Raw genomic sequence first — 23,152 nt, 5'->3', positions numbered from 1 at the left:
ATTGCGCAATAGGCTACTTTTCGTCACAATAGCGCACATACGTTTGTGCCAGGACCCCCACAAAACCCAAACTCACACCACCATCTCTGCAATCTCACACACTTTGGACCATAGCAAGCCACAAAATTCATATTGCCCTCTGCAGCCTCGCCCCTAACCCCACACAATCACATATACATATACTTTACCACTTTGCCCCTCACCTTAACGATACTCCAGAAGGCTCTCTTTAACGCTCCGGAGCAGCCATGTTTGCCGACCCCCACCACTCTGACAATCCGCGACACCGCCCACCCATGTCAATACCCCTAGGCGGTCTAATAAATGCCAAAAAAAAAGTAAAAAAAAAAGTAAAAAATATATAAAAACAAATGAAAAGGACTAAAAATTCAAATCACCCCTCTTTCCCTAGAACACATATAGTACATATGTAGTTAAAAACTGTGAAACACATACATGTTAGGTATCCCCGCGTCCGACATCGCCCGCTCTACAAAGCTATACAAATATTTTTCCTGTTCGGTAAATGCCGTAGCGGGAAAAATGGTCAAAAGTGCCAAACCGCTGTTTTTTCACTGTTTTGATTCTGATAAAAATTTGAATAAAAAGTGATCAAAGCAATAACATTTCCCGAAAATGGTAGAACTACAAAGTACACCCGACCCCGCAAAAAAAGACGCCCTATACATCCCCGTACATGGAAGTATAAAAAAGTTACGGCCGTCGGAATATGACGACTTTTCAAAAAAAAATTTTTTTAACACAGTTTTGGATTTTTTAAGGGGTCAAAATGTAAATAAAACCATATAAATTTGGTATCCCCGGAATCATAACGAAACACAGAATACAGGGGACATGTTATTTTGGTTGCACAGTGAACACTGTAAAACCAAAGCCCGTAAGAAAGTCGCAGAAATGCATTTTTTCGTCAAATCCACCCCATTCTGAATTTTTTCCCTGCTTCCCAGTACATTATATAGAATAAATAATGGTGGCATCATGAAGAAAAATTTGTCCCAGGAAAAATTAAGACCTCATATGGCTCTTGGAGCGGAGAAATAAAAAAGTTATGGGGTTTGGAAGGAGGGGGGTCAAATCAAAAAATGCCATCGGCGGGAAAGGGTTAACTTCAAATACTTCTGTCCCAAAGACATTATGTAAAGTTTCTCACAACACCGTATATATAGCAGCTCAAATACAAAGTAACTTCAACACAAAAGTCTCACGTATTCTCTGAATTACAGCAAAAACAAGATACAAAGTTACATTTCATATCCCATCCCTTATACACAGTACGAAAACCTTACCCACGCCTGTATATACCCACTTCTACAATCACCGCAGACGAAGTCGCGGGTACCAGCTAGTATATTATAATTGTGAAATGTTTGTGTGTTTGGATGTTTGGCGGTCAATCACGCAAAACCCGCTCCACCGATTTGGCTGAAATTTTACACAAACATAGTTACTACACAGGATTGCACAATAGGCTACTTTTCGTCACAATAGCGCACATAAGTTTTTCCCAGGACCCCCACAAAACCCAAACTCACATCACTATCTCTGCAATCTCACACACTTTGGACCATAGCAAGCCACAAAATTCATATTACCCTCTACAGCAGAGGTCAGCAACCCCTGGAACACGTGCCAAGAGTGGCACTCCTGCCATATTTCACTGGCACACCAGCAGCACAGGACCTTCAAGAGTTAAATGAAGTCGGAGCGTCTCTTCAGTGCTCTGCTAGAGCTGAGGCATAAGGACACTCCCCTTCTCTCACTGCCCTCCAATGAGAGGGGTGCAGGAAACCCAGGGGGTGGAGCTTAATCGCTCAGGTCTCTGCTTGCTATAGTGATAGCTCCTGCCGTCTGCATCCTGCAAACGTTCCCAAGGAGGAGAGGAAGCTGCTAGCAAAGTGAAGAAACACACAGGTCCCTTCCTATAGTTCCTATTCTCATTAATGTTAGGCATTTGGGGTTATTAGTTTAGTGTTAGTAACTCCATGTGCCTCACATTAATAGGAATAAACCCCATCATGTCCCTCATATTAACCCCTGTGTGCCTCACATTAATAGGAATAAACCCCATCATGTCCCTCATATTAACCCCTGTGTGCCCCATATAAAGGTTACTAATATGTGAGACATATGGAGGTACTAATAAAAGACCTCAATAATGAAGATACTTAATTATTACCTCCTCACATATCAGTAACTCTTACACAAGGGTTAATGTGAGGGACATGATGGGGTTAATTGCTATTAATAAGAGGCGCATGGAGTTACTAAACTGTCATGCACAGGGACAGACTTTATGTGGCTTGCTCAAGAGTATCCTGTGCCCAAAATGTACATGTACAGGCAGAAAATAACAAATCATACAATGTCGTATATCGAAGTATATTAACCTGAAATACCTCTGTCCCAAACACACTATGTACAGTTTCTCAGAACACCGTATAGCAGCTGAAATACAAATTACATTCAACACAAAAGTCTCACGTATTCTCAGAATTACAAAAACAAGATACAAAGTTACATTTTATATCCCACACCTTATAAACACTACTAAAACCTTACCCGCGCCTGTATATACCCACTTCTACAATCACCGCAGACGAAGTCGCGGGTACCAGCTAGTGTGTATGTGTATATATATATATATATATATATATATATATATATGTATATATATATATGTATATATATATATGTATATATATATATGTGTGCGTGCCTATATATGTGTGTGTGCATATATGTGTGTGCGCATATATATGTGTTTGTGTGTGTATATATAGATGTGCGCGCATATATATATATATATATATATATATATATATATATATATGTGTGTGTGTGCGCACATATATATGCGCGCACATATACAGGGTGTCCAAAAAATGTATACACAATTTAGCAGCTGATAACTCAATTATATTCTTTCTTTACAGACTGAACCCATTAAACTGAGTGATGGCATACAGACTTGACTTTGAAGAAAGGAAATTTATTCTAAAATGCTACTGGAAGTATGAAAACGCAGTAGAAGTGCAAAGACAATTTAGGAGGGAGTTTAACAAAGAACCATGTCCTGGTTAGAGGACATCGCAAAACCTGGGATTGGAAGCAAGATGATGCTGCAGCTCTGTGGAGGTGGTCTATGGATTGTCCTTGACTGTTCTCACCATTCTTCTTCTCTGCCTTTCTGATATTTTTCTTGGCCTGCCACTTCTGGGCTTCACAAGAACTGTCCCTTTGGTCTTTCATTTCCTTACTATGTTCCTCACAGTGGAAACTGACAGGTTAAATCTCTGAGACAACTTTTTGTATCCTTCCCCTGAACAACTATGTTGAACAATCTTTGTTTTCAGATCATTTGAGAGCGGGCTGTCCATGCTCGGCGACCATCAAACTCAACTGAACTTGAATTGTTTTGTAAAGAGGAATGGTCCAAAATACTTCATCCAGGATCCAGGAACTGATTAATAGCTACAGGAAGCGACTAGAGGCTGTTATCTTTGCAAAAGGAGGATCTACTAAATATTAATGTCACTTTTCTGTTGAGGTGCCCATACTTTTGCATCGGTCAAATTTTGGTTTAATGCATATTGCACATTTTCTGTTAGTACAATAAACCTCATTTCAATCCTGAAATATTACTGTGTCCATCAGTTATTAGATATATCAAACTGAAATGGCTGTTGCAAACACCAACATATTTAGAACTAAAAATGATTAAGTTTAATAGGGGTGCCCAAACTTTTTCATAGGACTGTATATAGAGGGTGTCCCAAAAAAATGCGCGCGCACATGTGCGCAGGTGTCCCATATATATGCGAGCGCATATATATGCTCTCATACTGATTCTTGCTCTGACCTCTCATACCGATTCTGGCTCTGACATCGCATATATATGCGCTCATGCTTGTGTCCCATATATATATGTGCTCATGTATGTATGTATGTATGTATGTATATATATACAGGGTGCTCGCATATATATACTGGGTGTCCCAAAAAAATGCGCGCGCACATTTGCGCGGGTGTCGCATATATATTGACACCTGCGCACATGTGCGCGCACATTTTTTTGGGACACCCTCTATATATATGCATATATTTATATATATATAAATATGCGTGGGTGTCCCATATATATGCGAGCGCATATATATGGAACACCCACGAACATGTGCGCGCGCATTTTTTGGGACACCCTGTGTGTATATATATATATATATATATATATATATATATATATATATATATGTGCGCGCATATACAGGGTTTCCAAAAAAATGTATACATATGTGCGAGCGCATATAATAAAAAATAATAATAAATAAATAATAAAAAATTTTCCCAAAAAATGCGCGCGCACATGTGCGTTGGTGTCCCATATATATGCGCTCGCATATATATGGGACACCCGCGCATATTTATATATATAAATATATGCATATATATAGAGGGTGTCCCAAAAAAATGCGCGCGCACATGTGCGCAGGTGCCCCATATATATGCGCTCGCATATATATGCGCCACCATAAATTGCAAATAAATTCTTACAAAATCTGACAATGTGATTTTCTGGATTTGTTTTCTCATTTTGTCTCTCATAGTTGAGGTCTACCTATGATGCAAATTACAGACGCCCCTCATCTTTTTAAGTGGTGGAACTTGCACTATTGGTGACTGACTAAATACTTTTTTGCCCCACTGTATATATGCGAGCGCATATATATGCGAGCGCATATATATATGGGACACCCGCGCACATGTGCGCGCGCATTTTTTTTGAACACCTAGTATATATATGCGAGCACCCTGTATATATATATATATATATATATATATATATATATATATATATATACATACATACATATACATGAGCACATATGGAACACCCCGCGCGAGCGCATATATATGCGATGTCAGAGCCATATATATGCGAACGCATATATATGCGAACGCATATATATGGGACACCCGCGCATATTTATATATATAAATATGTGCATATATATAGAGGGTGTCCCAAAAAAATGCGCGTGCACATGTGCGCAGGTGTCCCATATATATGCGAGCGCATATATATGCGAGCGCATATATATGCGACACCCGCGCACATGTGCGCGCGCATTTTTTTAGGACACCCAGTATATATATGCGAGCACCCTGTATGTCAGAGTCTGTCAGAGCCAGAGTCAGTATGAGAGGTCAGAGGAAAAATCAGTATGAGAGATCAGTGCCAGAATCAGTATGAGAGGTCGGAGCCAGAATCAGTGTGAGAAGTCAGAGCCAGAATCAGTATGAGAGGTCAGAGCCAGAATCAGTATGAGAGGTCGGAGCCAGAATCAGTGTGAGAAGTCAGAGCCAGAATCAGTGTGAGAGGTCAGAGCCAGAATCAGTCTGAGAGGTCAGAGCCAGAATCAGTATGAGAGGTCAGAACCAGAATCAGACTGAGAGGTCAGAGCCAGAATCAGTCTGAGAGGTCAGAGCCAGAATCGGTCTGAGAGGTCAGAGCCAGAAGTAGTATTAGATGTCAGAGCCAGAATCAGTCTGAGAGGTCAGAGCCAGAATCAGTATGAGAGGTCAGAGCCAGAATCAGTCTGAGAGGTCAGAGCCAGAATCAGTCTGAGAGGTCAGAGCCAGAATCAGTATGAGAGGTCAGAGCCAGAATCAGTCTGAGAGGTCAGAGCCAGAATCAGTATGAGAGAACAGAGCCAGAATCAGTATGAGAGGTCAGAGCAAGAATCAGACTGAGAGGTCAGAGCCAGAATCAGTCTGAGAGGTCAAAGCCAGAAGCAGTATGAGATGTCAGAGCCAGAATCAGTCTGAGAGGTCAGAGCCAGAATTAGTATGAGAGGTCAGAGCCAGAATCAGTCTGAGAGGTCAGAGCCAGAATCAGTATGAGAGGTCAGAGCCAGAATCAGTATGAGAGGTCAGAGCCAGAATAAGTCTGAGAGGTCAGAGCCAGATTCGGACTGAGAGGTCAGAGCCAGAATCAGTCTGAGTGGTCAGAGCCAGAATCAGTATGAGAGGTAAGAGCTAGAATCAGACTGAGAAGTCAGAGCCAGAATTATTATGAGAGGTCAGAGACAGAATCAGTCTGAGAGGTCAGAGCCAGAATCAGTCTGAGAGGTCAGAGCCAGAATCGGTATGAGAGGTCAGAGCCAGAAGCAGTATGAAAGGTCAGAACTGGAATCAGTATGAGAGGTCAGAGCCAGAATCAGTATGAGAGTTCAGAGCCAGAATCAGTCTGAGAGGTCAGAGCCAAAATCAGAATGAGAGGTCAGAGCCAGAATCAGACTGAGAGGTCAGAGCCAGAATTAGTATGAGAGGTCAGAACCAGAATCAGTACAAGAGGTCAGGGCCAGAATCAGTCTGAGAGGTCAGAGCCAGAATTGGTCTGAGAGTTCAGAGCCAGAATCAGTCTGAGAAGTCAGAGCCAGAAGTAGTATTAGATGTCAGAGCCAGAATCAGTATAAGAGGTCAGAGTCAGAATCAGTCTGAGAGGTCAGAGCCAGAATCAGTATGAGAGGTCAGAGCCAGAATTAGTATGAGAGGTCAGAGCCAGAATCAGTATGAGAGGTCAGAGCCAGAATCAGACTGAGAGGTCAGAGACAGAATCAGTCTGAGAGGTCAGAGCCGGAATCAGTCTGAGAGGTCAGAGCCAGAATCAGTATGAGATGTCAGAGCCAGAATCAGTCTGAGAGGTCAGAGCCAGAATTAGTATGGGAGGTCAGAGCCAGAATGAGTATGAGAGGTCAGAGCCAGAAGTAGTATTAAATGTCAGAGCCAGAATCAGTCTGAGAGGTCAGAGCCAGAATCAGTATGAGAGGTCAGAGCCAGAATCAGTATGAGAGGTCAGAGCCAGAATCAGTATGAGAGGTCAGAGCCAGAATCAGACTGAGAGGTCAGAGACAGAATCAGTCTGAGAGGTCAGAGCCGGAATCAGTCTGAGAGGTCAGAGCCAGAAGCAGTATGAGATGTCAGAGCCAGAATCAGTCTGAGAGGTCAGAGCCAGAATCAGTATGAGAGGTCAGAGCCAGAATCAGACTGAGAGGTCAGAGACAGAATCAGTCTGAGAGGTCAGAGCCGGAATCAGTCTGAGAGGTCAGAGCCAGAAGCAGTATGAGATGTCAGAGCCAGAATCAGTTTGAGAGGTCAGAGCCAGAATTAGTATGAGAGGTCAGAGCCAGAATCAATCTGAGAGGTCAGAGCCAGAATGAGTATGAGAGGTCAGAGCCAGAATCAGTATGAAAGGTCAGAGCCAGAATGAGTATGAGAGGTCAGAGCCAGAATCAGACTGAGAGGTCAGAGCCAGAATCAGTCTGAGTGGTCAGAGCCAGAATCAGTATGAGAGGTAAGAACCAGAATCAGACTGAGAGGTCAGAGCCAGAATTGGTATGAGAGGTCAGAGCCGGAAGCAATATGAAAGGTCAAAACTGGAATCAGTATGAGAGGTCAGAGCCAGAATCAGTATGAGAGGTTAGAACCAGAATCAGACTGAGAGGTCAGAGCCAGAATCAGACTGAGAGGTCAGAGCCAGAATCAGACTGAGAGGTCAGAGCCAGAATCAGTCTGAGAAGTCAGAGCCAGAAGTAGTATTAGATGTCAGAGCCAGAATCAGTCTGAGAGGTCAGAGCCAGAATCAGTATGCGAGGTCAGAGCCAGAATCAGTATGAGAGGTGAGAGCCAAAAACAGACTGAGAGGTCAGAGCCAGAATCTGTCTGAGAGGTCAGAGCCAGAATCTGTCTGAGAGGTCAGAGCCAGAATCTGACTGAGAGGTCAGAGCCAGAATCAGTCTGAGAGGTCAGAGCCAGAATCATTATAAGAGGTAAGAGCCAGAATCAGTATGAGAGTTCAGAGCCAGAATCAGTCTGAGAGGTCAGAGCCAGAATCAGTCTGTGAAGTCAGAGCCAGAAGTAGTATTAGATGTCAGAGCCAGAATCAGTCTGAGAGGTCAGAGCCAGAATCAGTATGCGAGGTCAGAGCCAGAATCAGTCTGAGAGGTCAGAGCCAGAATCATTATGAGAGGTCAGAGCCAGAATCAGTATGAGAGTTCAGAGTCAGAATCAGTCTGAGAGGTCAGAGCCAGAATCAGTCTGAGAGGTCAGAGCCAGAATCAGTATGAGAGGTCAGAGCCAGAATCAGACTGAGAGGTCAGAGCCAGAATCAGTCTGAGAGGTCAGAGCCAGAATCAGTCTGAGAGGTCAGAGCCAGAATCAGTCTGAGAGGTCAGAGCCAGAATCGGTATGAGAGGTCAGAGCCAGAATCAGTATGAGAGTTCAGAGTCAGAATCAGTCTGAGAGGTCAGAGCCAGAATCAGTCTGAGAGGTCAGAGCCAGAATCAGTCTGAGAGGTCAGAGCCAGAATCAGTCTGAGAGGTCAGAGCCAGAATCAGTCTGAGAGGTCAGAGCCAGAATCAGTCTGAGAGGTCAGAGCCAGAATCGGTATGAGAGGTCAGAGCCAGAAGCAGTATGAAAGGTCAGAACTGGAATCAGTATGAGAGGTCAGAGCCAGAATCAGTATGAGAGGTCAGAGCCAGAATCAGTCTGAGAGGTCAGAGCCAAAATCAGAATGAGAGGTCAGAGCCAGAATCAGACTGAGAGGTCAGAGCCAGAATTAGTATGAGAGGTCAGAACCAGAATCAGTACAAGAGGTCAGGGCCAGAATCAGTCTGAGAAGTCAGAGCCAGAATTGGTCTGAGAGTTCAGAGCCAGAATCAGTCTGAGAAGTCAGAGCCAGAAGTAGTATTAGATGTCAGAGCCAGAATCAGTATAAGAGGTCAGAGTCAGAATCAGTCTGAGAGGTCAGAGCCAGAATCAGTATGAGAGGTCAGAGCCAGAATCAGACTGAGAGGTCAGAGACAGAATCAGTCTGAGAGGTCAGAGCCGGAATCAGTCTGAGAGGTCAGAGCCAGAAGCAGTATGAGATGTCAGAGCCAGAATCAGTCTGAGAGGTCAGAGCCGGAATCAGTCTGAGAGGTCAGAGCCAGAAGCAGTATGAGATGTCAGAGCCAGAATCAGTCTGAGAGGTCAGAGCCAGAATCAGTATGAGAGGTCAGAGCCAGAATCAGACTGAGAGGTCAGAGACAGAATCAGTCTGAGAGGTCAGAGCCGGAATCAGTCTGAGAGGTCAGAGCCAGAAGCAGTATGAGATGTCAGAGCCAGAATCAGTTTGAGAGGTCAGAGCCAGAATTAGTATGAGAGGTCAGAGCCAGAATCAATCTGAGAGGTCAGAGCCAGAATGAGTATGAGAGGTCAGAGCCAGAATCAGTATGAAAGGTCAGAGCCAGAATGAGTATGAGAGGTCAGAGCCAGAATCAGACTGAGAGGTCAGAGCCAGAATCAGTCTGAGTGGTCAGAGCCAGAATCAGTATGAGAGGTAAGAACCAGAATCAGACTGAGAGGTCAGAGCCAGAATTGGTATGAGAGGTCAGAGCCGGAAGCAATATGAAAGGTCAAAACTGGAATCAGTATGAGAGGTCAGAGCCAGAATCAGTATGAGAGGTTAGAACCAGAATCAGACTGAGAGGTCAGAGCCAGAATCAGACTGAGAGGTCAGAGCCAGAATCAGTCTGAGAAGTCAGAGCCAGAAGTAGTATTAGATGTCAGAGCCAGAATCAGTCTGAGAGGTCAGAGCCAGAATCAGTATGAGAGGTGAGAGCCAAAAACAGACTGAGAGGTCAGAGCCAGAATCTGTCTGAGAGGTCAGAGCCAGAATCTGTCTGAGAGGTCAGAGCCAGAATCATTATAAGAGGTAAGAGCCAGAATCAGTATGAGAGTTCAGAGCCAGAATCAGTCTGAGAGGTCAGAGCCAGAATCAGTCTGAGAGGTCAGAGCCAGAATCATTATAAGAGGTAAGAGCCAGAATCAGTATGAGAGTTCAGAGCCAGAATCAGTCTGAGAGGTCAGAGCCAGAATCAGTCTGTGAAGTCAGAGCCAGAAGTAGTATTAGATGTCAGAGCCAGAATCAGTCTGAGAGGTCAGAGCCAGAATCAGTATGCGAGGTCAGAGCCAGAATCAGTCTGAGAGGTCAGAGCCAGAATCATTATGAGAGGTCAGAGCCAGAATCAGTATGCGAGGTCAGAGCCAGAATCAGTCTGAGAGGTCAGAGCCAGAATCAGTCTGAGAGGTCAGAGCCAGAATCAGTCTGAGAGGTCAGAGCCAGAATCAGTCTGAGAGGTCAGAGCCAGAATCAGTCTGAGAGGTCAGAGCCAGAATCAGTCTGAGAGGTCAGAGCCAGAATCGGTATGAGAGGTCAGAGCCAGAATCGGTATGAGAGGTCAGAGCCAGAATCAGTCTGAGAGGTCAGAGCCAAAATCAGAATGAGAGGTCAGAGCCAGAATCAGACTGAGAGGTCAGAGCCAGAATCAGACTGAGAGGTCAGAGCCAGAATTAGTATGAGAGGTCAGAACCAGAATCATTACAAGAGGTCAGGGCCAGAATCAGTCTGAGAGGTCAGAGCCAGAATTGGTCTGAGAGTTCAGAGCCGGAATCAGTCTGAGAAGTCAGAGCCAGAAGTAGTATTAGATGTCAGAGCCAGAATCAGTATAAGAGGTCAGAGTCAGAATCAGTCTGAGAGGTCAGAGCCAGAATCAGTATGAGAGGTCAGAGCCAGAATTAGTATGAGAGGTCAGAGCCAGAATCAGTATGAGAGGTCAGAGCCAGAATCAGACTGAGAGGTCAGAGACAGAATCAGTCTGAGAGGTCAGAGCCGGAATCAGTCTGAGAGGTCAGAGCCAGAATCAGTATGAGATGTCAGAGCCAGAATCAGTCTGAGAGGTCAGAGCCAGAATTAGTATGAGAGGTCAGAGCCAGAATCAATCTGAGAGGTCAGAGCCAGAATGAGTATGAGAGGTCAGAGCCAGAAGTAGTATTAAATGTCAGAGCCAGAATCAGTCTGAGAGGTCAGAGCCAGAATCAGTATGAGAGGTCAGAGCCAGAATCAGTATGAGAGGTCAGAGCCAGAATCAGTATGAGAGGTCAGAGCCAGAATCAGTATGAGAGGTCAGAGCCAGAATCAGACTGAGAGGTCAGAGCCAGAATCAGACTGAGAGGTCAGAGACAGAATCAGTCTGAGAGGTCAGAGCCGGAATCAGTCTGAGAGGTCAGAGTCAGAAGCAGTATGAGATGTCAGAGCCAGAATCAGTCTGAGAGGTCAGAGCCAGAATCAGTATGAGAGGTCAGAGCCAGAATCAGACTGAGAGGTCAGAGACAGAATCAGTCTGAGAGGTCAGAGCCGGAATCAGTCTGAGAGGTCAGAGCCAGAAGCAGTATGAGATGTCAGAGCCAGAATCAGTTTGAGAGGTCAGAGCCAGAATTAGTATGAGAGGTCAGAGCCAGAATCAATCTGAGAGGTCAGAGCCAGAATGAGTATGAGAGGTCAGAGCCAGAATCAGTATGAAAGGTCAGAGCCAGAATGAGTATGAGAGGTCAGAGCCAGAATCAGACTGAGAGGTCAGAGCCAGAATCAGTCTGAGTGGTCAGAGCCAGAATCAGTATGAGAGGTAAGAACCAGAATCAGACTGAGAGGTCAGAGCCAGAATTGGTATGAGAGGTCAGAGCCGGAAGCAATATGAAAGGTCAAAACTGGAATCAGTATGAGAGGTCAGAGCCAGAATCAGTATGAGAGGTTAGAACCAGAATCAGACTGAGAGGTCAGAGCCAGAATCAGACTGAGAGGTCAGAGCCAGAATCAGACTGAGAGGTCAGAGCCAGAATCAGTCTGAGAAGTCAGAGCCAGAAGTAGTATTAGATGTCAGAGCCAGAATCAGTCTGAGAGGGCAGAGCCAGAATCAGTATGCGAGGTCAGAGCCAGAATCAGTATGAGAGGTGAGAGCCAAAAACAGACTGAGAGGTCAGAGCCAGAATCTGTCTGAGAGGTCAGAGCCAGAATCTGTCTGAGAGGTCAGAGCCAGAATCTGACTGAGAGGTCAGAGCCAGAATCAGTCTGAGAGGTCAGAGCCAGAATCATTATAAGAGGTAAGAGCCAGCATCAGTATGAGAGTTCAGAGCCAGAATCAGTCTGAGAGGTCAGAGCCAGAATCAGTCTGTGAAGTCAGAGCCAGAAGTAGTATTAGATGTCAGAGCCAGAATCAGTCTGAGAGGTCAGAGCAAGAATCAGTATGCGAGGTCAGAGCCAGAATCAGTCTGAGAGGTCAGAGCCAGAATCAATATGAGAGGTCAGAGCCAGAATCAGTATGAGAGTTCAGAGTCAGAATCAGTCTGAGAGGTCAGAGCCAGAATCAGTCTGAGAGGTCAGAGCCAGAATCAGTATGAGAGGTCAGAGCCAGAATCAGACTGAGAGGTCAGAGCCAGAATCAGTCTGAGAGGTCAGAGCCAGAATCAGTCTGAGAGGTCAGAGCCAGAATCGGTATGAGAGGTCAGAGCCAGAATCAGTATGAGAGTTCAGAGTCAGAATCAGTCTGAGAGGTCAGAGCCAGAATCAGTCTGAGAGGTCAGAGCCAGAATCAGTATGAGAGGTCAGAGCCAGAATCAGTCTGAGAGGTCTGAGCCAGAATCAGTCTGAGAGGTCAGAGCCAGAATCAGTCTGAGAGGTCAGAGCCAGAATCGGTATGAGAGGTCAGAGCCAGAAGCAGTATGAAAGGTCAGAACTGGAATCAGTATGAGAGGTCAGAGCCAGAATCAGTATGAGAGGTCAGAGCCAGAATCAGTCTGAGAGGTCAGAGCCAAAATCAGAATGAGAGGTCAGAGCCAGAATTAGTATGAGAGGTCAGAACCAGAATCAGTACAAGAGGTCAGGGCCAGAATCAGTCTGAGAGGTCAGAGCCAGAATTGGTCTGAGAGTTCAGAGCCAGAATCAGTCTGAGAAGTCAGAGCCAGAAGTAGTATTAGATGTCAGAGCCAGAATCAGTATAAGAGGTCAGAGTCAGAATCAGTCTGAGAGGTCAGAGCCAGAATCAGTATGAGAGGTCAGAGCCAGAATCAGACTGAGAGGTCAGAGACAGAATCAGCCTGAGAGGTCAGAGCCGGAATCAGTCTGAGAGGTCAGAGCCAGAAGCAGTATGAGATGTCAGAGCCAGAATCAGTCTGAGAGGTCAGAGCCGGAATCAGTCTGAGAGGTCAGAGCCAGAAGCAGTATGAGATGTCAGAGCCAGAATCAGTATGAGAGGTCAGAGCCAGAATCAGTATGAGAGGTCGGAGCCAGAATCAGTGTGAGAAGTCAGAGCCAGAATCAGTGTGAGAGGTCAGAGCCAGAATCAGTCTGAGAGGTCAGAGCCAGAATCAGTATGAGAGGTCAGAACCAGAATCAGACTGAGAGGTCAGAGCCAGAATCAGTCTGAGAGGTCAGAGCCAGAATCGGTCTGAGAGGTCAGAGCCAGAATCGGTCTGAGAGGTCAGAGCCAGAAGTAGTATTAGATGTCAGAGCCAGAATCAGTCTGAGAGGTCAGAGCCAGAATCAGTATGAGAGGTCAGAGCCAGAATCAGTCTGAGAGGTCAGAGCCAGAATCAGTATGAGAGAACAGAGCCAGAATCAGTATGAGAGGTCAGAGCAAGAATCAGACTGAGAGGTCAGAGGCAGAATCAGTCTGAGAGGTCAAAGCCAGAAGCAGTATGAGATGTCAGAGCCAGAATCAGTCTGAGAGGTCAGAGCCAGAATTAGTATGAGAGGTCAGAGCCAGAATCAGTCTGAGAGGTCAGAGCCAGAATCAGTATGAGAGGTCAGAGCCAGAATCAGTATGAGAGGTCAGAGCCAGAATAAGTCTGAGAGGTCAGAGCCAGATTCGGACTGAGAGGTCAGAGCCAGAATCAGTCTGAGTGGTCAGAGCCAGAATCAGTATGAGAGGTAAGAGCTAGAATCAGACTGAGAAGTCAGAGCCAGAATTATTATGAGAGGTCAGAGCCAGAATCAGTCTGAGAGGTCAGAGCCAGAATCAGTCTGAGAGGTCAGAGCCAGAATCGGTATGAGAGGTCAGAGCCAGAAGCAGTATGAAAGGTCAGAACTGGAATCAGTATGAGAGGTCAGAGCCAGAATCAGTATGAGAGTTCAGAGCCAGAATCAGTCTGAGAGGTCAGAGCCAAAATCAGAATGAGAGGTCAGAGCCAGAATCAGACTGAGAGGTCAGAGCCAGAATTAGTATGAGAGGTCAGAACCAGAATCAGTACAAGAGGTCAGGCCCAGAATCAGTCTGAGAGGTCAGAGCCAGAATTGGTCTGAGAGTTCAGAGCCAGAATCAGTCTGAGAAGTCAGAGCCAGAAGTAGTATTAGATGTCAGAGCCAGAATCAGTATAAGAGGTCAGAGTCAGAATCAGTCTGAGAGGTCAGAGCCAGAATCAGTATGAGAGGTCAGAGCCAGAATTAGTATGAGAGGTCAGAGCCAGAATCAGTATGAGAGGTCAGAGCCAGAATCAGACTGAGAGGTCAGAGACAGAATCAGTCTGAGAGGTCAGAGCCGGAATCAGTCTGAGAGGTCAGAGCCAGAAGCAGTATGAGATGTCAGAGCCAGAATCAGTCTAAGAGGTCAGAGCCAGAATCAGTATGAGAGGTCAGAGCCAGAATCAGACTGAGAGGTCAGAGACAGAATCAGTCTGAGAGGTCAGAGCCGGAATCAGTCTGAGAGGTCAGAGCCAGAAGCAGTATGAGATGTCAGAGCCAGAATCAGTTTGAGAGGTCAGAGCCAGAATTAGTATGAGAGGTCAGAGCCAGAATCAATCTGAGAGGTCAGAGCCAGAATGAGTATGAGAGGTCAGAGCCAGAATCAGTATGAAAGGTCAGAGCCAGAATGAGTATGAGAGGTCAGAGCCAGAATCAGACTGAGAGGTCAGAGCCAGAATCAGTCTGAGTGGTCAGAGCCAGAATCAGTATGAGAGGTAAGAACCAGAATCAGACTGAGAGGTCAGAGCCAGAATTGGTATGAGAGGTCAGAGCCGGAAGCAATATGAAAGGTCAAAACTGGAATCAGTATGAGAGGTCAGAGCCAGAATCAGTATGAGAGGTTAGAACCAGAATCAGACTGAGAGGTCAGAGCCAGAATCAGACTGAGAGGTCAGAGCCAGAATCTGTCTGAGAGGTCAGAGCCAGAATCTGTCTGAGAGGTCAGAGCCAGAATCTGACTGAGAGGTCAGAGCCAGAATCAGTCTGAGAGGTCAGAGCCAGAATCATTATAAGAGGTAAGAGCCAGAATCAGTATGAGAGTTCAGAGCCAGAATCAGTCTGAGAGGTCAGAGCCAGAATCAGTCTGTGAAGTCAGAGCCAGAAGTAGTATTAGATGTCAGAGCCAGAATCAGTCTGAGAGGTCAGAGCCAGAATCAGTATGCAAGGTCAGAGCCAGAATCAGTCTGAGAGGTCAGAGCCAGAATCATTATGAGAGGTCAGAGCCAGAATCAGTATGAGAGTTCAGAGTCAGAATCAGTCTGAGAGGTCAGAGCCAGAATCAGTATGAGAGGTCAGAGCCAGAATCAGACTGAGAGGTCAGAGCCAGAATCAGTCTGAGAGGTCAGAGCCAGAATCAGTCTGAGAGGTCAGAGCCAGAATCAGTCTGAGAGGTCAGAGCCAGAATCAGTCTGAGAGGTCAGAGCCAGAATCAGTATGAGAGGTCAGAGCCAGAATCAGTCTGAGAGGTCAGAGCCAGAATCAGTCTGAGAGGTCAGAGCCAGAATCAGTCTGAGAGGTCAGAGCCAGAATCGGTATGAGAGGTCAGAGCCAGAAGCAGTATGAAAGGTCAGAACTGGAATCAGACTGAGAGGTCAGAGCCAGAATTAGTATGAGAGGTCAGAGCCAGAATCAGTCTGAGAGGTCAGAGCCAAAATCAGAATGAGAGGTCAGAGCCAGAATCAGACTGAGAGGTCAGAGCCAGAATTAGTATGAGAGGTCAGAACCAGAATCAGTACAAGAGGTCAGGGCCAGAATCAGTCTGAGAAGTCAGAGCCAGAAGTAGTATTAGATGTCAGAGCCAGAATCAGTCTGAGAGGTCAGAGCCAGAATCAGTATGCAAGGTCAGAGCCAGAATCAGTCTGAGAGGTCAGAGCCAGAATCATTATGAGAGGTCAGAGCCAGAATCAGTATGAGAGTTCAGAGTCAGAATCAGTCTGAGAGGTCAGAGCCAGAATCAGTCTGAGAGGTCAGAGCCAGAATCAGTATGAGAGGTCAGAGCCAGAATCAGACTGAGAGGTCAGAGCCAGAATCAGTCTGAGAGGTCAGAGCCGGAATCAGTCTGAGAGGTCAGAGCCAGAAGCAGTATGAGATGTCAGAGCCAGAATCAGTTTGAGAGGTCAGAGCCAGAATTAGTATGAGAGGTCAGAGCCAGAATCAATCTGAGAGGTCAGAGCCAGAATGAGTATGAGAGGTCAGAGCCAGAATCAGTATGAAAGGTCAGAGCCAGAATGAGTATGAGAGGTCAGAGCCAGAATCAGACTGAGAGGTCAGAGCCAGAATCAGTCTGAGTGGTCAGAGCCAGAATCAGTATGAGAGGTAAGAACCAGAATCAGACTGAGAGGTCAGAGCCAGAATTGATATGAGAGGTCAGAGCCGGAAGCAATATGAAAGGTCAAAACTGGAATCAGTATGAGAGGTCAGAGCCAGAATCAGTATGAGAGGTTAGAACCAGAATCAGACTGAGAGGTCAGAGCCAGAATCAGACTGAGAGGTCAGAGCCAGAATCAGTCTGAGAAGTCAGAGCCAGAAGTAGTATTAGATGTCAGAGCCAGAATCAGTCTGAGAGGTCAGAGCTAGAATCAGTATGCGAGGTCAGAGCCAGAATCAGTATGAGAGGTGAGAGCCAAAAACAGACTGAGAGGTCAGAGCCAGAATCTGTCTGAGAGGTCAGAGCCAGAATCTGTCTGAGAGGTCAGAGCCAGAATCTGACTGAGAGGTCAGAGCCAGAATCAGTCTGAGAGGTCAGAGCCAGAATCATTATAAGAGGTAAGAGCCAGAATCAGTATGAGAGTTCAGAGCCAGAATCAGTCTGAGAGGTCAGAGCCAGAATCAGTCTGTGAAGTCAGAGCCAGAAGTAGTATTAGATGTCAGAGCCAGAATCAGTCTGAGAGGTCAGAGCCAGAATCAGTATGCGAGGTCAGAGCCAGAATCAGTCTGAGAGGTCAGAGCCAGAATCATTATGAGAGGTCAGAGCCAGAATCAGTATGAGAGTTCAGAGTCAGAATCAGTCTGAGAGGTCAGAGCCAGAATCAGTCTGAGAGGTCAGAGCCAGAATCAGTATGAGAGGTCAGAGCCAGAATCAGACTGAGAGTTCAGAGCCAGAATCAGTCTGAGAGGTCAGAGCCAGAATCAGTCTGAGAGGTCAGAGCCAGAATCAGTCTGAGAGGTCAGAGCCAGAATCAGTCTGAGAGGTCAGAGCCCGAATCAGTCTGAGAGGTCAGAGCCAGAATCAGTCTGAGAGGTCAGAGCCAGAATCAGTCTGAGAGGTCAGAGCCAGAATCGGTATGAGAGGTCAGAGCCAGAAGCAGTATGAAAGGTCAGAACTGGAATCAGTATGAGAGGTCAGAGCCAGAATCAGTATGAGAGGTCAGAGCCAGAATCAGTCTGAGAGGTCAGAGCCAAAATCAGAATGAGAGGTCAGAGCCAGAATCAGACTGAGAGGTCAGAGCCAGAATTAGTATGAGAGGTCAGAACCAGAATCAGTACAAGAGGTCAGGGCCAGAATCAGTCTGAGAGGTCAGAGCCAGAATTGGTCTGAGAGTTCAGAGCCGGAATCAGTCTGAGAAGTCAGAGCCAGAAGTAGTATTAGATGTCAGAGCCAGAATCAGTACAAGAGGTCAGAGTCAGAATCAGTCTGAGAGGTCAGAGCCAGAATCAGTATGAGAGGTCAGAGCCAGAATTAGTATGAGAGGTCAGAGCCAGAATCAGTATGAGAGGTCAGAGCCAGAATCAGACTGAGCGGTCAGAGACAGAATCAGTCTGAGAGGTCAGAGCCGGAATCAGTCTGAGAGGTCAGAGCCAGAATCAGTATGAGATGTCAGAGCCAGAATCAGTCTGAGAGGTCAGAGCCAGAATTAGTATGAGAGGTCAGAGCCAGAATCAATCTGAGAGGTCAGAGCCAGAATGAGTATGAGAGGTCAGAGCCAGAAGTAGTATTAAATGTCAGAGCCAGAATCAGTCTGAGAGGTCAGAGCCAGAATCAGTATGAGAGGTCAGAGCCAGAATCAGTATGAGAGGTCAGAGCCAGAATCAGTATGAGAGGTCAGAGCCAGAATCAGACTGAGAGGTCAGAGACAGAATCAGTCTGAGAGGTCAGAGCCGGAATCAGTCTGAGAGGTCAGAGTCAGAAGCAGTATGAGATGTCAGAGCCAGAATCAGTCTGAGAGGTCAGAGCCAGAATCAGTATGAGAGGTCAGAGCCAGAATCAGACTGAGAGGTCAGAGACAGAATCAGTCTGAGAGGTCAGAGCCGGAATCAGTCTGAGAGGTCAGAGCCAGAAGCAGTATGAGATGTCAGAGCCAGAATCAGTTTGAGAGGTCAGAGCCAGAATTAGTATGAGAGGTCAGAGCCAGAATCAATCTGAGAGGTCAGAGCCAGAATGAGTATGAGAGGTCAGAGCCAGAATCAGTATGAAAGGTCAGAGCCAGAATGAGTATGAGAGGTCAGAGCCAGAATCAGACTGAGAGGTCAGAGCCAGAATCAGTCTGAGTGGTCAGAGCCAGAATCAGTATGAGAGGTAAGAACCAGAATCAGACTGAGAGGTCAGAGCCAGAATTGGTATGAGAGGTCAGAGCCGGAAGCAATATGAAAGGTCAAAACTGGAATCAGTATGAGAGGTCAGAGCCAGAATCAGTATGAGAGGTTAGAACCAGAATCAGACTGAGAGGTCAGAGCCAGAATCAGACTGAGAGGTCAGAGCCAGAATCAGACTGAGAGGTCAGAGCCAGAATCAGTCTGAGATGTCAGAGCCAGAAGTAGTATTAGATGTCAGAGCCAGAATCAGTCTGAGAGGGCAGAGCCAGAATCAGTATGCGAGGTCAGAGCCAGAATCAGTATGAGAGGTGAGAGCCAAAAACAGACTGAGAGGTCAGAGCCAGAATCTGTCTGAGAGGTCAGAGCCAGAATCTGTCTGAGAGGTCAGAGCCAGAATCTGACTGAGAGGTCAGAGCCAGAATCAGTCTGAGAGGTCAGAGCCAGAATCATTATAAGAGGTAAGAGCCAGAATCAGTATGAGAGTTCAGAGCCAGAATCAGTCTGAGAGGTCAGAGCCAGAATCAGTCTGTGAAGTCAGAGCCAGAAGTAGTATTAGATGTCAGAGCCAGAATCAGTCTGAGAGGTCAGAGCAAGAATCAGTATGCGAGGTCAGAGCCAGAATCAGTCTGAGAGGTCAGAGCCAGAATCAGTATGAGAGGTCAGAGCCAGAATCAGTATGAGAGTTCAGAGTCAGAATCAGTCTGAGAGGTCAGAGCCAGAATCAGTCTGAGAGGTCAGAGCCAGAATCAGTATGAGAGGTCAGAGCCAGAATCAGACTGAGAGGTCAGAGCCAGAATCAGTCTGAGAGGTCAGAGCCAGAATCAGTCTGAGAGGTCAGAGCCAGAATCAGTCTGAGAGGTCAGAGCCAGAATCGGTATGAGAGGTCAGAGCCAGAATCAGTATGAGAGTTCAGAGTCAGAATCAGTCTGAGAGGTCAGAGCCAGAATCAGTCTGAGAGGTCAGAGCCAGAATCAGTATGAGAGGTCAGAGCCAGAATCAGTCTGAGAGGTTAGAGCCAGAATCAGTCTGAGAGGTCAGAGCCAGAATCAGTCTGAGAGGTCAGAGCCAGAATCGGTATGAGAGGTCAGAGCCAGAAGCAGTATGAAAGGTCAGAACTGGAATCAGTATGAGAGGTCAGAGCCAGAATCAGTATGAGAGGTCAGAGCCAGAATCAGTCTGAGAGGTCAGAGCCAAAATCAGAATGAGAGGTCAGAGCCAGAATTAGTATGAGAGGTCAGAACCAGAATCAGTACAAGAGGTCAGGGCCAGAATCAGTCTGAGAGGTCAGAGCCAGAATTGGTCTGAGAGTTCAGAGCCAGAATCAGTCTGAGAAGTCAGAGCCAGAAGTAGTATAAGATGTCAGAGCCAGAATCAGTATAAGAGGTCAGAGTCAGAATCAGTCTGAGAGGTCAGAGCCAGAATCAGTATGAGAGGTCAGAGCCAGAATCAGACTGAGAGGTCAGAGACAGAATCAGCCTGAGAGGTCAGAGCCGGAATCAGTCTGAGAGGTCAGAGCCAGAAGCAGTATGAGATGTCAGAGCCAGAATCAGTCTGAGAGGTCAGAGCCAGAAGCAGTATGAGATGTCAGAGCCAGAATCAGTATGATAGGTCAGAGCCAGAATCAGTATGAGAGGTCGGAGCCAGAATCAGTGTGAGAAGTCAGAGCCAGAATCAGTGTGAGAGGTCAGAGCCATAATCAGTCTGAGAGGTCAGAGCCAGAATCAGTATGAGAGGTCAGAACCAGAATCAGACTGAGAGGTCAGAGCCAGAATCAGTCTGAGAGGTCAGAGCCAGAATCGGTCTGAGAGGTCAGAGCCAGAATCGGTCTGAGAGGTCAGAGCCAGAAGTAGTATTAGATGTCAGAGCCAGAATCAGTCTGAGAGGTCAGAGCCAGAATCAGTATGAGAGGTCAGAGCCAGAATCAGTCTGAGAGGTTAGAGCCAGAATCAGTCTGAGAGGTCAGAGCCAGAATCAGTATGAGAGGTCAGAGCCAGAATCAGTCTGAGAGGTCAGAGCCAGAATCAGTATGAGAGAACAGAGCCAGAATCAGTATGAGAGGTCAGAGCAAGAATCAGACTGAGAGGTCAGAGGCAGAATCAGTCTGAGAGGTCAAAGCCAGAAGCAGTATGAGATGTCAGAGCCAGAATCAGTATGAGAGGTCAGAGCCAGAATCAGTCTGAGAGGTCAGAGCCAGAATCAGTATGAGAGGTCAGAGCCAGAATCAGTATGAGAGGTCAGAGCCAGAATAAGTCTGAGAGGTCAGAGCCAGATTCGGACTGAGAGGTCAGAGCCAGAATCAGTCTGAGTGGTCAGAGCCAGAATCAGTATGAGAGGTAAGAGCTAGAATCAGACTGAGAAGTCAGAGCCAGAATTATTATGAGAGGTCAGAGCCAGAATCAGTCTGAGAGGTCAGAGCCAGAATCGGTATGAGAGGTCAGAGCCAGAAGCAGTATGAAAGGTCAGAACTGGAATCAGTATGAGAGGTCAGAGCCAGAATCAGTATGAGAGTTCAGAGCCAGAATCAGTCTGAGAGGTCAGAGCCAAAATCAGAATGAGAGGTCAGAGCCAGAATCAGACTGAGAGGTCAGAGCCAGAATTAGTATGAGAGGTCAGAACCAGAATCAGTACAAGAGGTCAGGGCCAGAATCAGTCTGAGAGGTCAGAGCCAGAATTGGTCTGAGAGTTCAGAGCCAGAATCAGTCTGAGAAGTCAGAGCCAGAAGTAGTATTAGATGTCAGAGCCAGAATCAGTATAAGAGGTCAGAGTCAGAATCAGTCTGAGAGGTCAGAGCCAGAATCAGTATGAGAGGTCAGAGCCAGAATTAGTATGAGAGGTCAGAGCCAGAATCAGTATGAGAGGTCAGAGCCAGAATCAGACTGAGAGGTCAGAGACAGAATCAGTCTGAGAGGTCAGAGCCGGAATCAGTCTGAGAGGTCAGAGCCAGAATCAGTATGAGATGTCAGAGCCAGAATCAGTCTGAGAGGTCAGAGCCAGAATTAGTATGGGAGGTCAGAGCCAGAAGTAGTATTAAATGTCAGAGCCAGAATCAGTCTGAGAGGTCAGAGCCAGAATCAGTCTGAGAGGTCAGAGCCAGAATCAGTATGAGAGGTCAGAGCCAGAATCAGTATGAGAGGTCAGAGCCAGAATCAGACTGAGAGGTCAGAGACAGAATCAGTCTGAGAGGTCAGAGCCGGAATCAGTCTGAGAGGTCAGAGCCAGAAGCAGTATGAGATGTCAGAGCCAGAATCAGTCTAAGAGGTCAGAGCCAGAATCAGTATGAGAGGTCAGAGCCAGAATCAGACTGAGAGGTCAGAGACAGAATCAGTCTGAGAGGTCAGAGCCGGAATCAGTCTGAGAGGTCAGAGCCAGAAGCAGTATGAGATGTCAGAGCCAGAATCAGTTTGAGAGGTCAGAGCCAGAATTAGTATGAGAGGTCAGAGCCAGAATCAATCTGAGAGGTCAGAGCCAGAATGAGTATGAGAGGTCAGAGCCAGAATCAGTATGAAAGGTCAGAGCCAGAATGAGTATGAGAGGTCAGAGCCAGAATCAGACTGAGAGGTCAGAGCCAGAATCAGTCTGAGTGGTCAGAGCCAGAATCAGTATGAGAGGTAAGAACCAGAATCAGACTGAGAGGTCAGAGCCAGAATTGGTATGAGAGGTCAGAGCCGGAAGCAATATGAAAGGTCAAAACTAGAATCAGTATGAGAGGTCAGAGCCAGAATCAGTATGAGAGGTTAGAACCAGAATCAGACTGAGAGGTCAGAGCCAGAATCAGACTGAGAGGTCAGAGCCAGAATCAGACTGAGAGGTCAGAGCCAGAATCAGTCTGAGAAGTCAGAGCCAGAAGTAGTATTAGATGTCAGAGCCAGAATCAGTCTGAGAGGTCAGAGCCAGAATCAGTATGCGAGGTCAGAGCCAGAATCAGTATGAGAGGTGAGAGCCAAAAACAGACTGAGAGGTCAGAGCCAGAATCTGTCTGAGAGGTCAGAGCCAGAATCTGTCTGAGAGGTCAGAGCCAGAATCTGACTGAGAGGTCAGAGCCAGAATCAGTCTGAGAGGTCAGAGCCAGAATCATTATAAGAGGTAAGAGCCAGAATCAGTATGAGAGTTCAGAGCCAGAATCAGTCTGAGAGGTCAGAGCCAGAATCAGTCTGTGAAGTCAGAGCCAGAAGTAGTATTAGATGTAAGAGCCAGAATCAGTCTGAGAGGTCAGAGCCAGAATCAGTATGCAAGGTCAGAGCCAGAATCAGTCTGAGAGGTCAGAGCCAGAATCATTATGAGAGGTCAGAGCCAGAATCAGTATGAGAGTTCAGAGTCAGAATCAGTCTGAGAGGTCAGAGCCAGAATCAGTCTGAGAGGTCAGAGCCAGAATCAGTATGAGAGGTCAGAGCCAGAATCAGACTGAGAGGTCAGAGCCAGAATCAGTCTGAGAGGTCAGAGCCAGAATCAGTCTGAGAGGTCAGAGCCAGAATCAGTCTGAGAGGT

This window comes from Leptodactylus fuscus, chromosome 6, assembly GCF_031893055.1.
Source record: "Leptodactylus fuscus isolate aLepFus1 chromosome 6, aLepFus1.hap2, whole genome shotgun sequence".
Classification (NCBI taxonomy): Eukaryota; Metazoa; Chordata; class Amphibia; order Anura; family Leptodactylidae; genus Leptodactylus; species Leptodactylus fuscus.
Note: the sequence above shows the minus strand (reverse complement) of the source record.